This window comes from Bufo gargarizans, chromosome 4 (genome assembly GCF_014858855.1).
Source record: "Bufo gargarizans isolate SCDJY-AF-19 chromosome 4, ASM1485885v1, whole genome shotgun sequence".
NCBI lineage: Eukaryota > Metazoa > Chordata > Amphibia > Anura > Bufonidae > Bufo > Bufo gargarizans.
Genome location: NC_058083.1, coordinates 484270111 through 484295415, shown reverse-complemented (window position 1 = coordinate 484295415; position 25305 = coordinate 484270111).

Here is a 25305-nt window from a genome sequence, read left to right as displayed (position 1 = left end):
ACCACAGCAGGTAACCACGAGTGGATTAGCTCCATTGGATGGGCTTATTAGCATGCGGATCCACAGCAGTGAAAGTTGCTAATAATTCCTTGGATTTCTGCAGCAGAATGTCTTTCAAATCAGCCTTGATATCTGAAAATCAGCATGGTAGCTGCCAGTGGAAAAAACATTTGTATAATTGCTGTCCCTTCCTCCACCAATTTTTAGAGTTCTCATTAAAACAGGGGAAAACTAGTAAAAAAGAAAAGAAAAACAGACATTGAGATAGATAGATAGATAGATAGATATTGAGAGAGGTAGGTAGATGGATTTTGAGATAGCTATGTAGATAGCTAGATAGATATAAGATACATTGGTATTAAATAGATAGATAGATAATTAGATAGATATTAGATAGATTGGTATTAGATAGATATTAGATTAAATCTTTTCCCTGTAATGATGCCTATTTTTCTTCTCACTTATTCCATTTATCCCCTGTATGCAATAGCATAGCTAGGTTTTCCTTCACTTTGGGCAAGTATGCAGATTGCTGCCCTAGCTCTTTATCTAAATACTGTACCTTTGCATCAACATGCTTTAAAATAATCCTGTATAGCTCCAACCTTTTAGGCTACCATTAGGCTACAATTTTTTTTTTTTCTCAAAATTGCGGACAGTTAACATTTTTTATGGACAAATTGGAAAACCATAACGAATGTTAAAGATTATAATTAGGGATGAGCAAATCGACTTTGGATGAAACATCCAAAGTCAATTCACATAAAACTTTGTTTCAATACTGTACGGAGTGAGCGCTCCGTACCGTATTAGAAAGTATTGGCTCCGATGAGCCAAAGTTATTACTTTGCGAAGTCTAACTTCAGAAATTGATTTATACTATAAAAAAAACATTTCCAGGACTCGGGTTTGGTTCCAAGGTACTACTGAAGTTATTATGCGAAGTCCGCTCCGTACAGTATTGAAGCAAAGTTTTATGTGAATCGACTTCAGATGTTTCATCCGAAGTCGATTCGCTCATCCCTAATTATAATCCATGTCTACAGCTAAATGTACTGATAAGAACTCATTAACAGAATTTACTGTGAGCTATAAAATAATGATAATTACCACAAAAATAATTTAGTCAAGTACCACCAGCCTCAAAAGAATTAAGGACATTTTTTGGACAGTTGACAACCCAGATGACCGTGTCCATGGAGCTCCTTCCGATTTACTGTGATATCATGTCCTTGGGTGTGTCAGTGATAGGGGAGTGTCTATGTAACTAGCTGGGTGGGAGGGGCTATAAACTATCTTGGTGCTTTTAGGGGTGGTGCTAGAGCTATGGATGTGAAAGAAGAAATGCATCATGGGTTTGGTTGGATACAGCAACAGGAAGTTCTACCTACAGGATGTAAACTAATCAGAATGTTAACACGGTAAAAACAGGTCAGGAAAGTCCCAATTGAAAAAAAGCAAAAACATGGGGAGGATGGTCATGAGGTAAGCAACTACATGAGTCTATCTGTTAAAAATCATAGTGATTACAGAAAACCCCTTTAAGTAAGGCAGAGTGACCTATTGACACCCAGCTCCTGGGACAAATTCCCTATTAACCTTCCCCTAGCTACACCTTTACACCTTTGTACCATGTATTTATAAAGACAAGGTCCTTTCTGGAGAACAATAGGGCTGATGCATAATGTCACATTTCCCTCATTGCATTTACAAAAAGCAAGAAATGAGACAGAAAGGAAAGCAGTGTTCCTTGTTTCTGCTCCAGTTATTTGAAGAAGAATCTTGAGTTAACAGAATTTGCTCTATTGGGAAAAGGCACCCTTGTCTCTGAAGGGAAAAGCTTTTTTCCTGATCACTGAAATGTTGCTATCTTAAGGCCATGTCTCGATTGGTATAATAGGCTTGATATCTCCGGGGAGCAGGCTTTCTGCTAAAACACTTCTCTGCAGTACCTTTAAAACTAAGTTTATGCTTCTAATGGGAATGAGTACACAGCAGAAGGTAGTAATCATTACAGTGTGAAAGCAGAAGGCAACACCTCTGAGGCAAAATTCTCTAAATGATCTGATCTCTTAAAAAGCAAAATAGTTGCAGGCTAAGGGAATTCGCTGTACCGGCGCTGTGGTCATACATCAACCTTGACTGGCAGAGGCAGACAAGCATTATTCAACAACTATAGTGAACCATTCTATTGCCAAAGTGGAGATTCAAGATGCATTTTATTGCTGCAGTTGTAATTTCACACACTGGCGTCGAAAAAACAAATTTATAATGCAATCCTTTTTTCCATTATGTTTTAAAAACCCATCTACGTTGTACCGTGCGTTCACATTGTTTTTGTGGTATATTAATGGAGGTCAACTTTTGGTAAACTTACAAACTATCTTAGCGGAATTTGTAGGCGACTATGGGTTTTCCCTAGAGTAAAATATGGATAACCTATCCTCAGTGCTTGGTATGCTTCTTCAAACAGCTGATCAGCAGGGTCTCAGGATTTCAGGATTTGGACCGCCACTGATCTGATATTGTGACCTCTCCTGGGGTATAGGTCATTAACCCCTTTACGACCTTTAAAGATGGACCCTGCACCGAAGCAGAGGGAGCGCCGTAGCTAGCAGGTGCATGCTGTTTCATACAGCAGACAACCACAGCTAATGTCAGCGATCATCTGAGAGGCTGAAAACCAGGAAGCATGTGCTTCCTGGGCAGGAACACCTTCCCCGGCAGGGTTCGGGGAAGGCATTCCACGTGACAAATAAGCTAGAGCCTGTACTAGGCTTCCAGGCTCAATACTTGTATATTAAAATTCAGGCCAGCAGAGGGCAGCAATGAATTGTAGTATAGCTATAGGATAATGGAGAAAATGTAATTATTATATACAAATTGCAATCTGATCATTGCATATTGTGGTCCACTTGGGGACATAAGAAAAAATAAGTTAAAAAATCTATAAAAATTCAAATCAAATCCAGATACAATGGATATTTCATTGACGGTTGCTAGGAGATGTTGATTGTTATTCTTCAGGATTTTTTTTCAGGCGTGTGAAAAACGCATCAAAAACTGGTTGCGCAGAAAAAAATGAACGCAATTGCAGACAAAACTAATTGAACTTGCATGCAGCACCACCAGTTTTTTCCTGAACAGATCCACCTTTCCTTAGAACTTTATTTAGTACACTTCCTCTATTATTGCACTTTGAAATATATGTAAAGTGATATCTTGGTGTTACTATTATTCTTAAGAATGTGAAGAGATTCAGTGGCCCAATGGATCACTGCTAAACTGTTTAACATGCTTGAAGTACTTTTCCTTGTACATTGTAAGTCCCAAATGGTTGTTTATAGGCAGCAAATAGTCAAAAACTAGCAGTCTTAGTGCAGTTGAAAGGCTGATAAGTTGGCCGCATCCCCTGGTTAAAGAGTCTTTGATAAGCAGGTCTAGAGAAAGGAAATGTATGTGTGAGCTCCTGAGAACTAGGCCGAGTCTAGAGAAGCCTCATCCTTGAGACTGAAAGCTGCCAGAACAGCAACTGAACTGAGAGACCACCCCCGAAAGAAAGAGGATGGACATTTATGGATGATTGACAACCACTTTACAGCTATGTTGAGACAATAAGGTAATAGCTCATTTGTGGCAAGGACTGGCAATCCAGATCTAAGCTCTGCATCCTGTAGACAGGTCACTACAGAGACTGTTAATGAGAACAGAATTGCACACTTGTAGTTATTTAGGAAGATTGCAAAGGGTATCTAAAAAAATAATCAGGGAAGACATCATTGCTACCTCCTATACACAGATATTTGCTGTGTCATATACCTCATAAATATGCCTTCTGCTTTTATGTGTACCACAATTCCCATCATCTGAACAGTAGGGAAAGACCTTTTATCTATTACATTCAAACGAGCCTGATCAACATTTCTCTTCCAGCCCTCCGCCAATTCTCCTACCTTGCACCCCAGCCATCACCCAAAGAGTCCAGGGTGTGCCTCAAGGCAAGGAAAGGTGCACATTTCCATCACTGCAACATCCCAGGGAGCACCAGTATGAGGACTATCACAGTGAAAGCTACCACTCCCATCATTGACTCTACCTCAAACACTCCTTTTCCTGATCTCCCCTTGTGGATTCACTGTAGAGACACATCAATTTATTTTGACATTTATGGGAAGAGTAACAGGAGCGGCACTATGTACAGTTAAAAAAAAAAAAAAAAAATGCTCCCAAATTGTTTTTTCATAGAGAATACAATTATTTACTAAAACAGACAGGTCAGGAGAGCCAACTGGTTCTCTTTAAAATAGGAAATGGATTGCAGATAAGGTACAGAGAGCTGAGGATTTCTGCTACAGTAAATTGCTAGATTTTTGTGGTGGTGTCAGGATTTTTATGAAAAGATCCAAAAGGTGCATCAAAAACTTGCATGCAAAACATTACTTCTTTGGTGCACATTTTTCTTGTTTGATACAATTGCAGTCCTTAACCTCACCTCTGTCTAATGTGTGTTTTTTCTTAATGGGGTATTCCAGGATTTACTTAAAGTATCTTTAAAACTGTTTCCCCTTTTCCCCTTTTCCACCACACTTGTGAAGGAAGTATACTTACCTGCACCCTTCTGCTCGGTTACGGCTCTGTGGGTTCCTGGCTGTCTTGTCTCTGCAGGTAAACTTACTGCATGGAAGGGGTCATATGTGATGATGTAGCCAATGGTGGGACCCAAGCATCACATGACCCAGAAGTGATGTACCATTGGGAACACCTCACAGTTGAGGCCTGTTATTGGCTGCAGAGATGTACATGACACCATCCATCATCAAGTTTACAGGACAGGGACAGGAAGACAACTAAAGGGAGCAAGGCACCCAGGGAACCAAAACAGAGTGTTGGGGAGTAGGTAAGTATGCTTTCCTTCACAAGTCCAGGAGAGGCATTTAAAAATCAAATCAATCCCGGACAATGATGTACAAAGAAGTATTGAGGAATCCAGGGGCAAATGTCAATGTTAAATGAAGAGGTGCGTGATCGTTTCATGAATTTCGTTACTTTACTACATTTTAACCAAGAAAGAATTTTAAACCTCATGGTGATTAATAGGCTGAGCTTTGGAAGTGGCCAGCCTTAAGCATGTCTTAAAGGCAACATCATCTGGGTTGGGCATGGTCTGTGGTCAAAAAGAAGAGCAAGAATCTTCAAAACGGTCACTGGTGAACGTAAAGGAGTTTTCTTATCTCTGATATTGATGTCAATGTCGATATATCGGTAGGATATAGTGGGTCCTATCTCTGGTACCAGTTCTTATCTCCAGAATGGGGCCTAAAAATGTGCGGCCACCCTTTATTCACTGCTATGGAGGTTCTGAAAATAGATCAGGCTTGGCTTGGCTATTTTCAGTCTCATATCGATGATTGGGGTGGTGGCTGCATTTGTGCTGAGGGTTCTCTATTATGAGAACTCTCAAAATAACCAAACGTGCTCACTCTGCTAATTTCTGAACTCCCATAGCGATGAATAGAGAGAACACCACACATGTGCGGCATGCTCTTCTTTACTTTGGGGGTCCCTTTCTATAGGAAGGACCCACTTCTATCTGACGCTGATGACATCTCCTAGCAAAATGCCATCAACTTCTCAGATGAAGCAACCCATTGAAAGGGTCCTGATTTTCCTAGAAGTCTAAGCATGCCACTCCTTTGTTGCTAGGGACTTCATCTACTGTATTCATGAATCCTAAAAGTTTTTCACCTGGATCCTTCTGTGACAGTTTCAGTAATGTGATTAAAATGTAGTACTTTGGTATTTTATCCCAGATGCAATTTGGTTAATTTTTAAAGTATGGTGAGGGTCCAGCCCATATCCAAAAATCATAGTTTATATTAATTGACTCCATACACTTAGGGTACAGCCAGGGGCGTACATAGAAATCATGGGGCCCCATAGCAAAACTCAGAATTGGGTCCCCCCTAAAAAAAAGTACAATTATTGCACTAACCTACTGGCTCATGCACGCAAACGTCAGACAGACAGACAGTGTCCGTGTTTTGTGGACCGCAAAAATGGCTATGGCCATGTGCATGAGACCTTATAAGAAAAATATGGGTACATTTTATGTGCTGTGTGGTAAGCAGTGAATAGTGTTCTGTGTGTGTATATTTATATATATATATATATATATACAGTACAGACCAAAAGTTTGGACACACCTTCTCATTCAAAGAGTTTTCTTTATTTTCATGACTATGAAAATTGTAGATTCACACTGAAGGCATCAAAACTATGAATTAACACATGTGGAATTATATACATAACAAAAAAGTGTGAAACAACTGAAAATATGTCATATTCTAGGTTCTTCAAAGTAGCCACCTTTTGCTTTGATTACTGCTTTGCACACTCTTGGCATTCTCTTGATGAGCTTCAAGAGGTAGTCACCTGAAATGGTCTTCCAACAGTCTTGAAGAAGTTCCCAGAGATCCTTAGCACTTGTTGGCCCTTTTGCCTTCACTCTGCGGTCCAGCTCACCCCAAACCATCTCGATTGGGTTCAGGTCCGATAACTAAGGAGGCCAGGTCATCTGGCACAGCACTCCATCACTCTCCTTCATGGTCAAATAGCCCTTACACAGCCTGGAGGTGTGTTTGGGGTCATTGTCCTGTTGAAAAAATAAATGATGGTCCAACTAAACGCAAACCGGATGGAATAGCATGCCGCTGCAAGATGCTGTGGTAGCCATGCTGGTTCAGTATGCCTTCAATTTTGAATAAGTCCCCAACAGTGTCTTCCAGCAAAGCACCCCCACACCATCACACCTCCTCCTCCATGCTTCACGGTGGGAACCAGGCATGTAGAGTCCATCCGTTCACCTTTTCTGCATCGCACAAAGACACGGTGGTTGGAACCAAAGATCTCAAATTTGGACTCATCAGACCAAAGCACAGATTTCCACTGGTCTAATGTCTATTCCTTGTGTTCTTTAGCCCAAACAAGTCTCTTCTGCTTGTTGCCTGTCCTTAGCAGTGGTTTCCTAGCAGATATTCTACCATGAAGGCCTGATTCACACAGTCTCCTCTTAACAGTTGTTCTAGAGATGTGTCTGCTGCTAGAACTCTGTGTGGCATTGACCTGGTCTCTAATCTGAGCTGCTGTTAACTTGCGATTTCTGAGGCTGGTGACTCGGATGAACTTATCCTCCGCAGCAGAGGTGACTCTTGGTCTTCCTTTCCTGGGGCGGTCCGCATGTGAGCCAGTTTCTTTGTAGCGCTTGATGGTTTTTGTGACTGCACTTGGGGACACTTTCAAAGATTTTCCCAATTTTTCGGACTGACTGACCTTCATTTCTTAAAGTAATGATGACGGCCACTCGTTTTTCTTTACTTAGCTGCTTTTTTCTTGCCATAATACAAATTCTAACAGTCTATTCAGTAGGACTATCAGCTGTGTATCCACCTGACTTCTCCACAACGCAACTGACGGTCCCAACCCCATTTATAAGGCAAGAAATCCCACTTATTAAACCTGACAGTGCACACCTGTGAAGTGAAAACCATTTCAGGTGACTACCTCTTGAAGCTCATCAAGAGAATGCCAAGAGTGTGCAAAGCAGTAATCAAAGCAAAAGGTGGCTACTAGAATATGACATATTTTCAGTTGTTTCACACTTTTTTGTTATGTATATAATTCCACATGTGTTAATTCATAGTTTTGATGCCTTCAGTGTGAATCTACAATTTTCATAGTCATGAAAATAAAGAAAACTCTTTGAATGAGAAGGTGTGTCCAAACTTTTGGTCTGTACTGTATATATATATATATATATATATATATATATATATATATATATATATACAAACTAATGACCCAGTGTAAACTCACTGTGTCCCCCTCCCTTCCACCCTGCAGCACATGTGCGGACTTTCTGCTGTGTCTGTGCGATGTGGTATGCTGGAGATACCTTTCCGGCTGGGTTCCGCAGGTCACAGTGGTCAGGAGGGCAGAGCAGTGAAGCGCTGCTAACCCTGCCAGCGCCGCTCTTTCTCACAGGGCTCTGCTGCTGCTAAAATTGTAATGATGACCGGTACATCATGCAGGAGAAGCAGCAGAGTAAATAAGACTAAACGATTTGGCAGGCAGCTGCAGGGGAAAGGAGGAAGGGAGCAGTGTACTCAGGTCAGAAAGGGGGCGGGGCCATTCAGCCTGGCTGGGACCCTTCAACTCACGGGCCCCATAGCAACTGCGTAGTCTGCCTCTATGGGCGGTACGCCAGTGGGTACGGCCATATGGTGAGATTATGTAACACCCCAGAGTGGTGATATCATTCCTGCACCCTGCTACTGCCTCTAATAGGCTAACATAAATGCCATCCTGTGTATTTCTGTCCAAGTCATCTACATTGTGCAATGCTACAATTACTATGCAACTGTTTTTACATGTAATATGCCTGGTTCACCAGCAGGTGGCAGTGTAAATGGCTGAGCTATATTTAAAGCACCAAATAACAAAAATGCAGATACCAATAACTAATAAACAGATGTATTAATTGCAAAATAACCATAACCAATACCAAGTAAAAACAAACCTCCGTATAGCGATAATAAAATGTCTTTATTCAATATGACAAAAATACATAGAAGATGGTCAGTAAAAGTTGCAGCAAATACAACCCCCAAAAGAGAGGACAATAGAACTCCCCGGAAGAAGCCTGTTAGGCGAAACGGTGTTGGGTGGAGGAGGCTGCAGGGTCGATGTGCCACACACGGTACAGTAGTACAGCAAATTTTCTGTTTCTTATCTTTTTCTCCGGCCTTTCCAGCGATTAAGTTTCAAAGGTCTTTTTTACCTCGATATGCTCACTATCCTGGTAGTGGCAGGTGCATGCTCTGTTATTTCCCTTATTTATTTATTTTTATGCTGCCTGTGTGGCCCGCTGGCTCTGTGGCTTCCTCTTTGTCCTCTCTTTTGGGGGGTTGTATTTGCTGCTAATTTTACTGGCCATCGTTCTATGTTTTTTTGTCATATTGAATAAAGACATTTTATTATCTCTATACGGAGGTTTGTGTTTACTTGGTATAGGGTATAGAGATATATTTAGTAGGAATGGAATTTACCATTCCATTCTCGCCCCTCTGGGTAGAAGTTGGCCAGTCCTGCTTCCTACCAGTAGGGAGGCGCAGCAGTTTCCAGTTAGTTCTAGTTCTAAGCTTGTCTGGACAGGAGAGAAGAAAGGTGTGGCATGCTGATACATGCCTATGTCAGCCAGAGCAGCCTAAGCTCTGCTGACCATGGAAGCAGATGTCTGGAAGCCATAGGGACCAGAGGAAAGCATTCTTCGGTCACCATAAGAGAAATTAGCCAGATGAATAGTTCTTCGGCTTAAGAGAAGTTATTTACTGAGTGCCAGGAGGGTCCACAGCCCAAGGCACCCCATCCAAGGGTACCAGAACAGACCTAAAGTACATAAACCAGACTTAAGCAGAGTTTAGTGCAGCATAAGGAAAGAAAGTCAAGTATTTAGGCAAGTCTGTCAGTACAGCAGCAAAAGAGAGAAAGCAGCGTTATTGAGTTTGCCTGCCAGTTTATGCTTAAGCCTGCTGGAACCAAGACAAAGCCTGCGAATCGTTTGGATGATAGTTACTCAAGTAAAGCTGAAACATCCAAAGTCGATTCACATAAAAGTTTGTTCCAATACTGTACTGAGCAAGCACTTAGTACAGTATTAGAATGTATTGGCTCCAATGAGCTGAATTTATTGTTTTGCGTAGTCTTGCGAGACTTCGGATAATAACTTCAGAAATTAAATTTTTACAGTAAAAAAACATTTCCCGAACTCGGGTTCGGTTCCAAGTAGGTTTGCCTTAAAAAGGACCTGTCACCTCTCCTGATATGTCTATTTAAGTAACTACTTGCATTCCAGAATTACTATTGAGTAGTTACTAAACAGACATGTCAGGAGACGTGACAGCTCCTCTTGTCTGGGATTGAGGACTTTGCTCCATTAGTACAAGACAGACATACACATATCATACATCCATGTCCTACATTTTCCACACACATGTTTCTGAAGCCCCGTTTTCTTATAGGAAAGTGTTGTTTTCTTAGACTCCTTGACGTACAGGGTCCCTTGCAGGAGTGCTGAAGCCTCTTCTTCCAGCTGTTCAGGGAGCTCGGTGACGTCACCGGTACTGATGGGAAGGTTTTAGCGCTGCTCTAGCCAGTAAAACGGCCAGGGAAGCGCTTAAGACTGCCCTACAGAGTCAGTGATGTCACCGAAAACACTGCTAGGCAGAAGCCTTCGCCCAGCAGTGTGTTACTGTAAACAAAAGAGCCTTTGCCCTGTGCGATCTAGCACAGCGCAAAGGAGAACATCGGAGCATGAACTGCTCCAATGCTCAAGTCAGGGGGGCTGTCTGGGTGAAAATAACGGTTTGTCCGGGTTCAGCTCTGAACCTGTACAACCCCTTTAATGTCCTATATATAAAACAAAATACTCATGATGATAACACAAAGAACTTTGTATTATGACAAAACTCTGCTTTTCTACATCTATATTCTCACCTTTTCCAAATTTGGGTATTTTTCCAAACTCGTTTCCTCCTTCGTATTATTTTTCATTGTTAGTTTATAACTGCTGGATTACATACTGGGAAATAAAATCAACCATCTCATCGCACCTGTTCAGAGCCTGCTGGCCTGCATGTTACATAAAAAGTTAATCATCGATACTACTGCACACCTCGGCTGAGTTGGGAAAGCACCTGTGAAAACTCTATGTATTGTTCCAGCTAAACATATCACATGCTGGTGATTTAGTGATAGCGGAATAAAACTGCAGCTTTCTGAAAATAGCTGCGAGGAACATGTTACAGGAACACGTCTCTGGCATAAAGTGTGACAAATAACACATATTTGAAACTGCTGTTAATAGGCTCTCACCAGAGTTTTATTTTAAAGGCACGCATTAAATTTCCTATGAAAACAAGCATTTTAGTGGTTGCCCAGTATTAGAAAATAGTAAATGAGGCTGACATGCAATACCAGACACAGCTCATGGACAAGGTTGGACCCTGGATAGCCCCCTTAGGGTTCATGCACACGAACATATCTATTTTATGATCTGCAAAACATGGATCAGCCATAAAAATGGATGACATCCGTTTGACATCCGTGCTACATCCATTTTTTGTGGATCCATTATAACAATGGACATAACAACCTCAAAATGGACAAGAATAGGACCCGTAAAAAAAAAATTGCGGAACGGATTTGCGGACATAAGGATACAGAATGCACATGGAATCATTTCCAGTTTTTTTTTTTACAGCACAACTGAAATTATTGGTTATGCATACAGGCTGCAAAAAAATGGAAAGGACAAAAAATAAATATATGTGCATGAGCCCTTAACCTGTTCCGGACACATGACGTACCGCTACGGCATGTTGTCCCGGTACTTAAAGACACATGACGTACCGGTACGTCATGTATAGTTTTGATCACCGCCACTCGGCGGGCGGTGATCGGAACTCGGTACCTGCTCAAATCACATTGGCTAAATGCACCGGGGGGTCCTGTGACCCCCCCATGTCGGCGATCGCAGCAAACCGCAGGTCAATCCTGTGGTTTGCTGCGTTTCCAGGATATTCGGGTCTCTGAAGTCCCGATAACCCGGAACAGGATGGTGATCGTGATGTGATAATACACCACCAATCACCATCCTTAGATCCTGAGTGGTGATGGTGACATCACCTCTCAGGATCGCTCTCATTGGTCGGCTGCAGGGGCGGGAGGTTCAAATTGCCGCAGCGCTCCTCTCCTCCTCCTTTTGGGTCTGGGAGCCGAGTATAGAGCTGCACATCGGATCGCTGCAAGGATCATCAGAGCCAGCACCCCAGCACCCTCATCTGTGCCCCAGCACCCCCAGCACCTAGATAATTAGGGAAAGGCTAGGGACAAGTTAGATTAGGCAGGGATATTTTAGGGAAAGTTAGTGAGAAGAAAAAAAATAAAAAAAATTACTGATTGCATCACCCTAAATCGGGTGTCTAGGGGGCCACATCACAGCTGTGTGACCCTAGACCCCCCAGGGGTGCTGCAGCTTTTTTTTGTGTGCGTACGCTGACTGTGGCCGACACTCTTAGCGTCCGGCCACTGTTAGCGCATCACACACCCCACCGCTGATCAACTTCAGACGGTTGATCAGCGATGTTGAATTATTATTCTTTTCCACATTTTTTTTACCTTTTTTTAGTTAGTCTTTTTTTTTTGTCTGTTAGGTTTAGGGTGAGTTCGCGAACACTCGTGCCCCCACGCACACCAAATAAAGATTTACATGCACGCACATACACATGCAGACACACACTCCCCTAAGGCCGGTTCTCGGCCGAGGAGGCATACGCCCTGCTTGCCTCTGACTCTGAGAGTCCCATTGAGGATGAAGATGACCCCACTTTCCTTTTGTCATCCGCGTCCTCATCATCTAGCAATGATGATGAGCCCCCAAGGCGGAGCAAGGGGACCGCCATGCTAGGGACCCTGTAGCCCACCCTAGTACGAGCAGCTCTGGGGCTCGTACTAGTTTTCCGGCCCACCAGTTAAATCCACCGGAACCCCCTGCCGGTGAACTTGTCTGGTATACCCCAGAGCATTATGAGCCCATGATTCCTGATTTGAAGGCCAACCAGGAATCCAGATTTCCATAGTGGACTTCACTGAATACTACTTTTTTAGTCTTTTTTTCAGTGACCACTTTGTAAATCTGATAAATCTGATAACCTGTACGCCCAACAGTTCGTTGCTCAACACCCGGGCTCCATTTTGGCTAGGCCCGGTGGCTGGACCCCAGTCAGTGCAGCCGAGATGAGGACGTTTTGGGGCCTCGTGCTGCACATGGGCCTAGTCAAGAAACCTAGTGTCAGGCATTACTGGAGTGGGGGCGTCCTCTACCAGACCCCACTTTACAGTACGGCCATGACACACTCCCGGTTTGAGGCCATCTGGAAATGCCTGCATTATTCAGATAATGCAGCATGTCCCCCCCAAGGTGATTCTGCCTATGACCGCCTGTACAAAGTCAGGCCGGTCATCGATCACTTTGGGGCCAAATTTGTGCAGTCCTATGTACCAGGAAGGTAGGTTGTGGTTGATGAGTCTCTCATTGCTTTCAAGGGGAGACTCCTTTTCCATCAGTATGTTCCCTTTAAGCGGGCGAGGTATGGCGTGAAGCTGTACAAACTTTGTGAGAGTACCTCAGGGTACACTTACAAGTTTTGTGTGTACTAGGGGCGAGATTTCTGTATTTAACCCCCAAAACATCCCCCCACTCTGGGTGTTAGCGGGAAACTTGTGTGGGACCTTATGCACTCACTGCTAGATAAGGGTTACCACGTGTATGTGGATAACTTTTAAACTAATATCCCCTTGTTCCAGTCCCTCACCGCCAGATCCACGTCCGCTTGTGGGACCGTGCGAAAAAAATTAACGCGGCCTCCCTACCCACCCCCTACAGGTACCTATCCCCAGGGGAGAGACCCGTGCCCTTACCAGTGGAAACCTGTTACTGGTCAGATATAAGGACAAGAGTGATGTCCTTGTACCGTCCACAATTAATGGTAACGGCATCACCCCTGTCCCTGTGCGAGATACCGTGGCAATGGTCCTCAAGCCCGATTGTATAGTTGACTACAATCTGTATATGGGAGGAGTTGATCTCTCTGATCAAGTCCTCAAACCATATAACGTTATCCGCAAAACCCGTGCATGGTATAAAAAAGTTGTGGTCTACTTGGTGCAGGTTGCCTTGTACAGCTCTTTTGTACTATCCCGGAGTGCTGGCAACACAGGGACATTCTTTCAGTTCTATGAGGCCATCCTCAAGGACCTGATCTTTTCTGACCGGGAAAGAGCAGGCCGGAGTACATCGGGAACTGGAGGTGCCCGGTTTGTCACTTTCCAGGTATGGTCCCCCATACTTGAAAGAAGGGTCGGACCAAAATAAGTGCAGAGTGTGTCACATGATGGGGATACGGAAGGACACCACTACTCCACTGCATTATTGGTTGCTTCAGGGAGTACCACACTTCCATGAAGTACTAAATTTATATTCCAATTTAGCCACTGACAATCAGATAAAAAACTGGTTCTCAGACTTGAGACACAAAAAAAATATAAAACAATTCTAAAATATTATTTAGTAAAACTAAAATAAATTAAAAAAAAGTAGACACATTAGGTATCGCCACGTCCGTAAGAATCTGCTCTATAAAAATACCCCCCCAACCCCTCAGCTGAACATGGTGCAAAGGTATTTTTTGTCACCTTACATCACAAAAATTGTAATAGCAAGCGATCAAAAAGTCATATGCCCCCCCAAAATAGTGCCAAAAAACCGTCCTCTCATCCCGCAAAAAATGAGCCCCTACCTAAGATAATCGGCTAAAAACAAAAAAAAATGACTCTTAGACTATAGAGATACTACATTTTTTATTTATTTTTTATAAATAGATAGTATAGTGTAAAACATAAATAAATTTTAAAAAGTAGACATATTAGGTATCTCCACATCGGTAAGAATCTGCTCTATAAAAATACCCCCCCTTACCCCTCCGATGAACAGTGTAAAAAAATTAAAATAAAACTGTGCCAAAAAAGCAATTCTTTGGCAAAGTTTCCATTTTAATACGTTTTTTTTTTCCAATAGCAAAGGAAGGGTTAACAGCCAAACAAAACTTAATATTTATTACTCTCAAAGTATATTGGGTTGTGACGGCTCACCTGGTTGTTATATATGGGGTGGGTGCTCCAACTGATAGACACACCCAGTCTATAGAGTACAGAGTATATATAAAATGTAAGTTAGTTGTGCACACCTCCTATGGAAGTATATTTGTATACCCACACAAGACTTTCCTCGTATATAGCGTTCAGTATTTATTATACATATATACAGTCTCTTAAATGTTGTATATCATTACCAGTATTAAAAAATATTATTCACGACATATTATTATTCATAGACAGTAAGTCGGCTGACAAATTGGAACTATATAATCATAAAATAGAATCTACATCTATACGACATTACTATTGGAGAAAGAAATACTATTTGCACATCACAGGGTGCCCTTTACATTGCTATCTTGCGGGAGAAACTATAATCTTTACGGTACTAGACAGCATACACTCTCTAGGCTCACGTCATACAGTGAGATTATTGCCGATGCTGGATAAAATACAACAGATTGCGGTTCTGTATTTTATACTATACTAATATCGAAATTTTTAATACTGTATTATATACTGAATTTCTTAGGTTACTTTCACACTAGTGTTGTTTAAATCCGGCGTTCAATTCAGTTCACACCGGAACTGCCCGCCGGATCCGAAAAAACGTGTGAAAATGGATTACATTTGAATCCTGATCAGGATTTTTCTCACAATGTAAAAATGCATTGGAAAAAACGGATCCGCCATTTATGGACTTTAACTTTTTTTTCAAATTTTTCTGGTTTAACATGCAAAAGCCGGATCCGGTTTGACTGAACACACAGCGCCGGATCCGGCGTTAATGCAAGTCAATGGGAAAAAGGCCTGATCCGGCGTTCAGTCAAAGTGTTCAGGATTTTTGGCCGGAGGTAAAAATACTGCATGCTACGGTTTTCTGAAAAGTCAAAAAGACTGAAATGAAGACATCCTGATGCATCCTGAACGGATTACTCTCCATTTAGAATGCATTAGGATAAAACTGATCAGTTATTTTCCAGATTTGAGCCCCTAGGACGGAACTCAGTGCTGGAAAAGAAAAACGCTAGTGTGAAAGTACCCTAACGCTGTTCTTTATATTATTAATATTTTACGTTGTTCTCTTATATGTTTCTATACATTGCTGTGGTTTGAATTATTGTTAGAAAGGAATTATTGTCAGAAAGAAACCATTTCTATCAGCGTCAAGTTGTAGTATAAACGTTCTTGTTTATTGTGGCACTTACCCTGTTGTAGTCAGATTTATGCACTTATAATATTTTATTTTTTATATTACATTTAGAAGGTATACATTTTGCACTTATCAATTCACGTGGATATCCACATATATTAACTTTGTCAACATAATACCATTGGAAGGAATATATTTTATACTTTGTTATCACCATTACAGTGAATAATATTTTTAAATACTGGTAATGATATACAACATTTAAGAGACTGTATATATGTATAATAAATACTGAACGCTATTTACAGAGTTTGATGGCCTTTTTTTTTTTAGCACCATGTCCCATTTGAAGCCCGCCTGATGCACCCCTAGAGTAGAAACTCCATAAAAGCCACCCCATCTAAGAAACTACACCCCTGAAGGTATCCACAACAGATTTTACAAATGTCGTTAACCCTTTAGGTCAGTGATGGCTAACCTTGGTACTCCAGCTGTGGTAATACTACAACTCCCAAGATGCCCCCCTTGCTTGGCTGCTCTCAGAACTCTATAGAAATAAATGGAGCATGCTGGGAGTTGTAGTTTCACCACAGCTGGAGTGCCAAGGTTAGCCATCACTGCTTTAGGTGTTCCACAAGAGTTTTTGGCAAATAGAGATGACATTTCAGAATTTCTATTTCTGGTAACCTTGCCTCACAAAAATGTAATATAGATAAACCAAAAATCATATGTACCCCACCCGGCACAGCTTTCCCTCTAAGTCCTACTGTGTTCCCGTATAGTAGTTTACGGCCACATATAGGGGGTTTCTGCAAATTACAGAATCAGGGCAATAAATATAGCATTTTGTTAACTTTTGCTTTGTTACTGGAAAAAATGGATTAAAATGAAATTTCAGAATTTAAATTTGTTGGCAAATTTTCCATCTCCATTTACCAATAACTCTTGTGCAACACCTAAAGGGTTAACACAGTTTGTAAAATCAGCTTTGAATACCTTGAGGGGTGAAGTTTATAGAATGGGGTCACATTTATGGAGTTTCTACTCTAGGGGTGCATCAGGAGGGCTTCAAATGGGACAAGGTGTAAATAAACCAGTCCAGCAAAATCTGCCTTACAAAAACCATACAGCGCACCTTTCCCTCTACACCCTACTGTGTGCCCATACAGTAGTTTACGGCCACATATGGGGTGTTTCTGCAAACTACAGAATCAGGGAAATAAATATAGCATTTTGTTTGGCTGTTAACCCTTGCTTTGTTACTGGAAAAAAATGGATTAAAATGAAATTTGAGAATTTTCATTTTTTGGCAAATTTTCCTTTTCCATTTGCCAATAACTCTTGTGCAACACCTAAAGGGTTAACAAAGTTTGTAAAATCAGCTTTGAATACCTTGAGGGGTGTAGCTTATAGAATGGGGTCATTTTTGGGTGGTTTCTATTATATAAGCCTCACAAAGTGACTTTAGACCTGAACTGGTCCCTAAAAATTGGGTTTTTAAAGATTTGCTTTTAAACATCTAAGCCTTGTAACATCCCCAAAAAATAAATATCATTCCCAAAATGATCCAAACATGAAGTAGACATATGGGGAATGTAAAGTAATAACTATTTTTGGAGGTATTACTATGTATTATGGAAGTAAAGAAATTGAAACTTGGAAATTTGCAATTTTTGGTAAATTAGGTATTTTTTTTATAAATAAAAGAAGTACAATATGTGACGAAAAAACAATCTCAGAATGGCCTGGATAAGTCAAAGTCAGATTTGCAACAAATGGCCTGGTCCTTAGGCCCCTTTCACACTGGCGAGATTTCCGCGCGGGTTCAATGCGTGAAGTGAACGCATTGGACCCGCGCTGAATCCGGACTCATTCATTTCTATGGGGCTGTGCACATGAGCGGTGATTTTCACACATCACTTCTGCGTGAAAATCGCGTCATGCTCTATATTGTGCAACGCAGGCCCCATAGAAGTGAATGGGGCTGCGTGAAAATCACAAGCATCTGAAAGCAAGGAGACGATTGCAATGTTTTGCACTCGCGCAGAAAAATCGTGCATGTCCCCACAACGCACCTGCACCTTTTCCCACAACGCCCATCTGAAAGAGGCCTTAAGGTGAAATAAGGCTGTGTCCTTAAGGAGTTAAAGAGATTTTCTAGCTTTGTGCACTTAAAAAAAAAAAAATTCAAGCCCAGTCTGATCTACCTGTTGAAAAGCCATTCTAACTTCTGGATGCCTGGGTCTCAAGCTTCCTTTCGTGGTCTTCCAGTTCTGTCCTTTAAACTTCTGCGGTATGCCAGACCTTGCAGGGGAATTATGTCACAGTGTGAGCAATAGGTGGGCCGAGGTAAATACAGTTCTGGTTACTCACGGTTATGTCGTCCCTGGGCAGGCTCGCATAAGTGAAAAGGAGAATGGCACAAAGATTCTCTGGGGCACACTCTAGTGTAAGGGACACTGGTCAGATGGTGGTTGGAGGTGCCCTTGATGGTCTGTATTAATGTGCCAGTAGCAATGTCCCTTGTAATCGTGACGCCAGTACCTTTTGTATGGAGGTACAACCACTTACTATAGTATAAATAGAGGAACTGAGTCTGAGGCAAGTAGGCTGAAACTCCAAATGGCACGTTACTGATGATGACCCTTGATTACAATACATCCATAGGCATTAAACAGTCTCTTGATATAGTCCGGCATTAAGCACAATCTCCCATATATATGGGGAAAGGGAAATGCAAATCCTCAATGAAGTACAGGCTCATGTAATACATAAGAAAGCTACTGCTCATACTAGGCTGGTAATAATGAAAGTCTTACACTGGTAACAACTCCGGCCTGATCCTAATCCTTGAATAAAGGTGTTTTTCTGAATCCTGAAACTTCTATTCCAATGGTGTTCTGACAGTTGGCCTAACTGTCCTCAGGATTTAAACTGGAGCTGTAGATGCTTCAAGCTATCTCCTACATGTATTACAAAGGTGCTTAATACGTCCTCAAGTAATGACTATCTTGCTAATCCTTTGTCTTGCATAAACGTAATAATAAATACTTGGCTGTATACAGTTTAGACATTGGTCACCCTGGAAGAGCGATCTATAGTAGTGGATTGCTCACCTCTAGAAAGAATACTTGCAGGCCTTAACCCTGGTCTGTGGAGCCGACAGGGACAGAGTAGAGAGGCTAGGAAGGGGCCTTCCTCCAGATATTCAGCTACATGGCTGTTGCTTTCTTGAAGGCTCATTAGAGAACTGCTTTGAACTGAACTCTCACTTGGATTTACCTGAGCTAATCTGGACTGGTTTGGATTCACCTAAACCAGGAACTGAACTGAACTGCACAGCACACAACTGCACATGACTGCACAGGACACATGACTGCACTGCACTACCTTATTTAGGTCTGAACTAAGCTATTTATACACACTGACACTGCTCCATCTAGTGGAGAAACAAGTATAGTGCACCCTGACTAGGCCTGTATTAAGGATATTTGCATGTAAAATCACATTGTGACATGGAGAATAAGACAGGAGATAAAATACAAAATACAGGCATATAACATGACATTAATGCATGGTAAAGGCACGTTTGCGGGGCCCACGGTTACTTGAGTGGGACACTGCACTTCTGCATGGACAAGATCACATGCACTGCTGCAGCCAATGACTTGCCTCATCAGTGACGTGTCCCCAAGCATGTCTCTGCTGGGTCACATACTTCTTAGAGAAATGCAAGTGCACAAAACTTGAAAACCCCTTCAAGCTACTTTGTAAGGGCTCGTGCCCCTAGCCTTAATATAGATCTGTTTTACAGAGATTTGGAATATGATATACAACCTGCTATGGGCCAATACCGTACCTTAGTGCGCTACCAAACTTATACTAAGGCACAATGAGAACTTTGCAATCATTGACTCATATAAAATCCAAAAGGACAATAACACTGTGGAATGTTAGAATGAATACCAGTTAACACATTGTCCCTTAGAAGCAATGCCTTGAAGGGGTTATACGGCAACTCATTTATTTTTTTTTTTAAGATGTTCAGAATACTTTAACCTTCATGAAATTTTGCAACAAGCAGTGATAAGAAAAAATTCTAAATAAAAATACTATATTATAGAGTCCTTATAAAGACGAAATACACTCTACAATATATTGTAAGATATTAGGAGTTCATATACTGTATGCCATACATGTCTGCATTCACTGCTTCACTGCTGCACATGTTAAAGAAATGCAAAAGCCGCTGGAATGCGCCAACCAACTTTTTCATGCACTTATTCGGAATTTTATATATATATATATATATATATATATATATATATATATATATACACACACACTCACCTAAAGAATTATTAGGAACACCTGTTCTATTTCTCATTAATGAGATTATCTAGTCAACCAATCACATGGCAGTTGCTTCAATGCATGTAGGGTTGTGGTCCTGGTCAAGACAATCTCCTGAACTCCAAACTGAATGTCAGAATGGGAAAGAAAGGTGATTTAAGCAATTTTGAGCGTGGCATGGTTGTTGGTGCCAGACGGGCCGGTCTGAGTATTTCACAATCTGCTCAGTTACTGGGATTTTCACGCACAACCATTTCTAGGGTTTACAAAAAATGGTGTGAAAAGGGAAAAACATCCAGTATGCGGCAGTCCTGTGGGCGAAAATGCCTTGTTGATGCTAGAGGTCAGAGGAGAATGGGCCGACTGATTCAAGCTGATAGAAGAGCAACGTTGACTGAAATAACCACTCGTTACAACCGATGTATGCAGCAAAGCATTTCTGAAGCCACAACACGCACAAACTTGAGGCGGATGGGCTTCAACAGCAGAAGACCCCACCGGGTACCACTCATCTCCACTACAAATAGGAAAAAGAGGCTACAATTTGCACAAACTCACCAAAATTGGACTGTTGAAGACTGGAAAAATGTTGCCTGGTCTGATGAGTCTCGATTTCTGTTGAGACATTCAAATGGTAGAGTCCGAATTTGGCGTAAACAGAATGAGAACATGTATCCATCATGCCTTGTTACCACTGTGCAGGCTGGTGGTGGTGGTGTAATGGTGTGGGGGATGTTTTCTGGGCACACTTTAGGCCCCTTAGTGCCAATTGGCCATCGTTTAAATGCCATGGGCTACCTGAGCATTGTTTCTGACCTTGTCCATCCCTTCATGACCACCATGTACCCATCCTCTGATGGCTACTTCCAGCAGGATAATGCACCATGTCACAAAGCTCGAATCATTTCAAATTGGTTTCTTGAACATGACAATGAATTCACTGTACTAAAATGGCCCCCACAGTTACCATATCTCAACCCAATAGAGCATCTTTGGGATGTGGTGGAACGGGAGCTTCGTGCCCTAAATGTGCATCCATCAAATCTCCATCAACTGCAAGACGCTATCCTATCAATATGGGCCAACATTTCTAAAGAATGCTATCAGCATCTTGTTGAATCAATGCCACGTAGAATTAAGGCAGTTCTGAAGGCAAAAGGGGGTCCAACACCGTATTAGTATGGTGTTCCTAATAATTCTTTAGGTGAGTATATATATATATATATATATATATATATATATATATATATATATATGAGTTGAAAAAATTGGACTGCACTCCAAGCGTATCCTCAAACAATATGTGTTTATTCACCCATATATGGCAAAGCGATGTTTCGGCTCCAACTGAGCCTTTCTCAGGCTTGAGAAAGGCTCAGTTGGAGCCGAAACGTCGCTTTGCCATATATGGGTGAATAAACACATATTGTTTGAGGATACGCTTGGAGTGCAGTCCAATTTTTTCAACTCTACGATTGGGTAAGCACCTGCTGCCATACTTGGACTTTGCACCCACTTTGTACGCTAGGTGGTGCCGCCTGTGGTTTTTCTTTTTCTTTTTCTATATATATATATATATATATATATATATATATATATATATATATATATATATATATATATATATATATATATATATACAAGGAAGTGTGGGCAGCACCACTGTCTGTAAAGTGTATGCGGAGTGCCAGCGGCTGAGTAGGCGATCCACCTCCAAAAACGTATAAAAATAAGAAATTCCGCAGCACATCCAGGTAGTAAGAAAGTAAAAAAAGGCTTTATTCACCAAGCATGCCACGTTTTAATCCTCTCAATGGGATTTTCCACAAGCAGTGACATAGTGGGCAGTGCAATGTGCATATTCACGCTTTCACATCATTAAACAATCAATAATTCAAATACATTCATTTAAAGAAAATACATTTAAAAATAATGATACAGACAGTATTATCAATATACTGATACAATCACATTATATCTCCGGTTTAAATACAGTGATACAGTGTTAATCATTCCCATGATCGATCCAACATATCATATATAACATAAAATACTTTAATCATAGCAATAATCAATTCAGGTGTATGTCTTCCATAAAACTAAAATGTGCAGGTGTACCTTCAGAAGGATGATGAACTGGATCACTGGAGTGTGCGATGGGGCAGATGCACGTGGGTCCCGGCGTCCCGGGTATACCACTGCGCATGTCAAAGGACCTTCCTAGGGGTTCCAATCACATGATCATCCCAATGCGCCGATAGTTAAAGTGCGTATGTCCAAGGACCTTCAGGCATGCGATCGCAGTCTCTGTTCACTCCTCCGGTCATGTGCTTAGATGTATCACATGATCGGAGCTAGATGATGTGCTTAGGTGTATCACATGATCGGAATTAGATAATAACGCAATCCAAGCGCTCAATGGTGTTGAGGACACACAACAAATGTAATAGTGTGTCAAATCTGAGTCTCAGCAATATGGCTATGTCTAAAACATTATTTCAGTCCTAAAAAGTATTAAGTAATCAGACAATATAAAATCAATAGGGAATGTACAGACATAGACATAGGCATGCGGCTGACACACTACACGTGTTTGCAATGGTCATAGTAGAGTCTCACTGTACACCACATGATGCCAATTCACATATGCCGGTATTGATGGGTCAGCGATCAATCAAAGGGGTAAGGGTGACTGTATATCAATGGAAGTACCATCACTATACAAAGAGAAACAATATGTGTTATGCGTTGGTGCCGCTGCTTCTCTTCTAGAGTGCTAAAATCAATATGTTAATTATAAGATAGCCCCCTAGTCTAAACGAGGAGTTCAGTGCAAGTGGCCTATGTTATCACCATAGAGCCCCAGGCTGAAGTGTCCCACCTGTCAGCTGAATACCATCCCTGGAAATCCAACATGGCAGGTCCGGGATCGTCCTCTAGATTCCGGGGGCAAACCTATACAAATCCATTTAGAAATGTCACCAGTCCCCAATAAGATCGATGGCTCCAAAGACTAGTCCATATGTTAAATCAAAACATGCGGATAGGACAATCAGACATCCCAAGTGCCCCATAGCTTTATCGTGTGTGGTCATATTCATGCGTAAAGTAAGATCTCTAATGAATCTAATTATTTGTATATCCATAAAGGTCTTGCTATACTTGGATTGGCAAGATGATAAAGACTCGTAAAAAAATTGTGTTCCATTGTAAATCAGTGGATAGACCTTCCATCGCTCACTCCTAATGTGAACAAACAACACGTTCACCACAATCCTGAGGGTAATAAAAACAAAATATAAGATCACCCTGTTAAATAAACAAGGGGCACTACCACATAAAACTCAACATAAGAATAGGCGAGCAGAATCACAGGCGCAACCATTCAGGACAATAACCAGGGCCTGTAATCCACATTTAGTCCCCGTGGTTTTAATGTGTTTAATTTAGCAATCCATTGCATCTCACATTTTTTAAGTAAAGTGTGTCTATTACCACCCCTGCGTGGAGTGGGAATATGATCCACCAGCATACATTTAAGGTCCCTCTCCTTGTGGCCCATGTCAGTAAAATGTTTTGGGACTGGGAGATCCATACATTTTTTACGGATAGTATATCGATGTTGATTGATTCTACTTTTAAAATCCCATGAAGTCTCACCAATATATAATAACTGACATGGGCACCAAAGGATAGATATGACAAATGAAGATTCACATGTCAAAAAGTGCTTGATGTAATATTTTTTCTGTGTCAAAGGATGCAAGAAAAAGCTACCTTTTTGCATATATCGGAAGTTATTGCAGTTTAAGCATGGGAAACTTCCCAGTTTGGGAGTACGCAAAAAAGTCTGGCCAGACTCTTTTTGTGTGCCTATGTCCGTGTGGACTAATTTATCTTTGAGGTTCCTAGCTCTCTTGTAAGACATGAGGGGAGGAAGAAGAAACTCTTCAATCCCCCCATGTCCACTTTTCAGGACTGACCAATGTTTCAAAACAATTTGTCGAACATGTGTACTGTCCTCTGTGTACACAGTAACTAGAGGAATTCTCTTCATCTCTTTATTAATATTCCCATTTTTCTTAGTAAGAAGATTGCTCCGTGATTTTTCTTGAATAGAAGTGAGGTGTTGATCCAATAGGGCTATAGGATAATCTCTGTCTATAAAAGACTGTGTCATGCGTTTTAAAGTCCCCTCTAATTCATCATTATTGCTTACTATACGTTTTGCGCTGTAAAATTGGCTCAGGGGGAAGGGATTTAACCATAGCCCTAGGATGTGCACTGTTGTAACTTAACAATGTGTTGCGATCGGTGGGCTTAGAATATAGGCCCGTCGATAGCACATGATTGTCCAGGGTCACAACAGTGTCCAAAAAATGTATTTGGTCGCGCGAGTGTTCCAACGTAAATTTAATATCAGAATCAATGGTATTCAAAAAATTTAAAAATTCCATGAGCGTATCCTCTGATCCCATCCAAATCTGAAAAATGTCATCTATGTATCGCCACCACCTCAGAACATGTCGGAAGTGGGGCGATACATAGATGTAAGTCTCCTCGAGGAAGGTGACCGCCATGTTGGCATAAGTAGGGGCCACGTTGGACCCCATGGCGGTCCCCTTCCTCTGGAGGTAAAAATGATCCCCAAACAAAAAGTAATTGCATGTCAGTACCAAATGTAGTAGTTGTAAAATGAAGTCCTGACATTCAGCTGAGTAAGTGGATTGAGACAAGGCCTTAGTTACCACCTCTATCCCAAAATCGTGTCTGATTGAGGTGTATAGGCTAGTAATATCTAGCGATGCTAGAATTACATCTCCTGATAAAGTAATTTTTTCCAGTTTGTTTAAAAAATCTGAAGTATCCTGAATGTAGGACTGAGCTGACAATGCATATTGTCGTAATACTCTATAAAGAAAAATAGAAATATTAGACAGAAGGGATCCACGACCATAAACTATCGATCTACCAGGGGGATTTTTAAGACTCTTGTGGATCTTGGGCAACAAATATAAAAAAGGTGT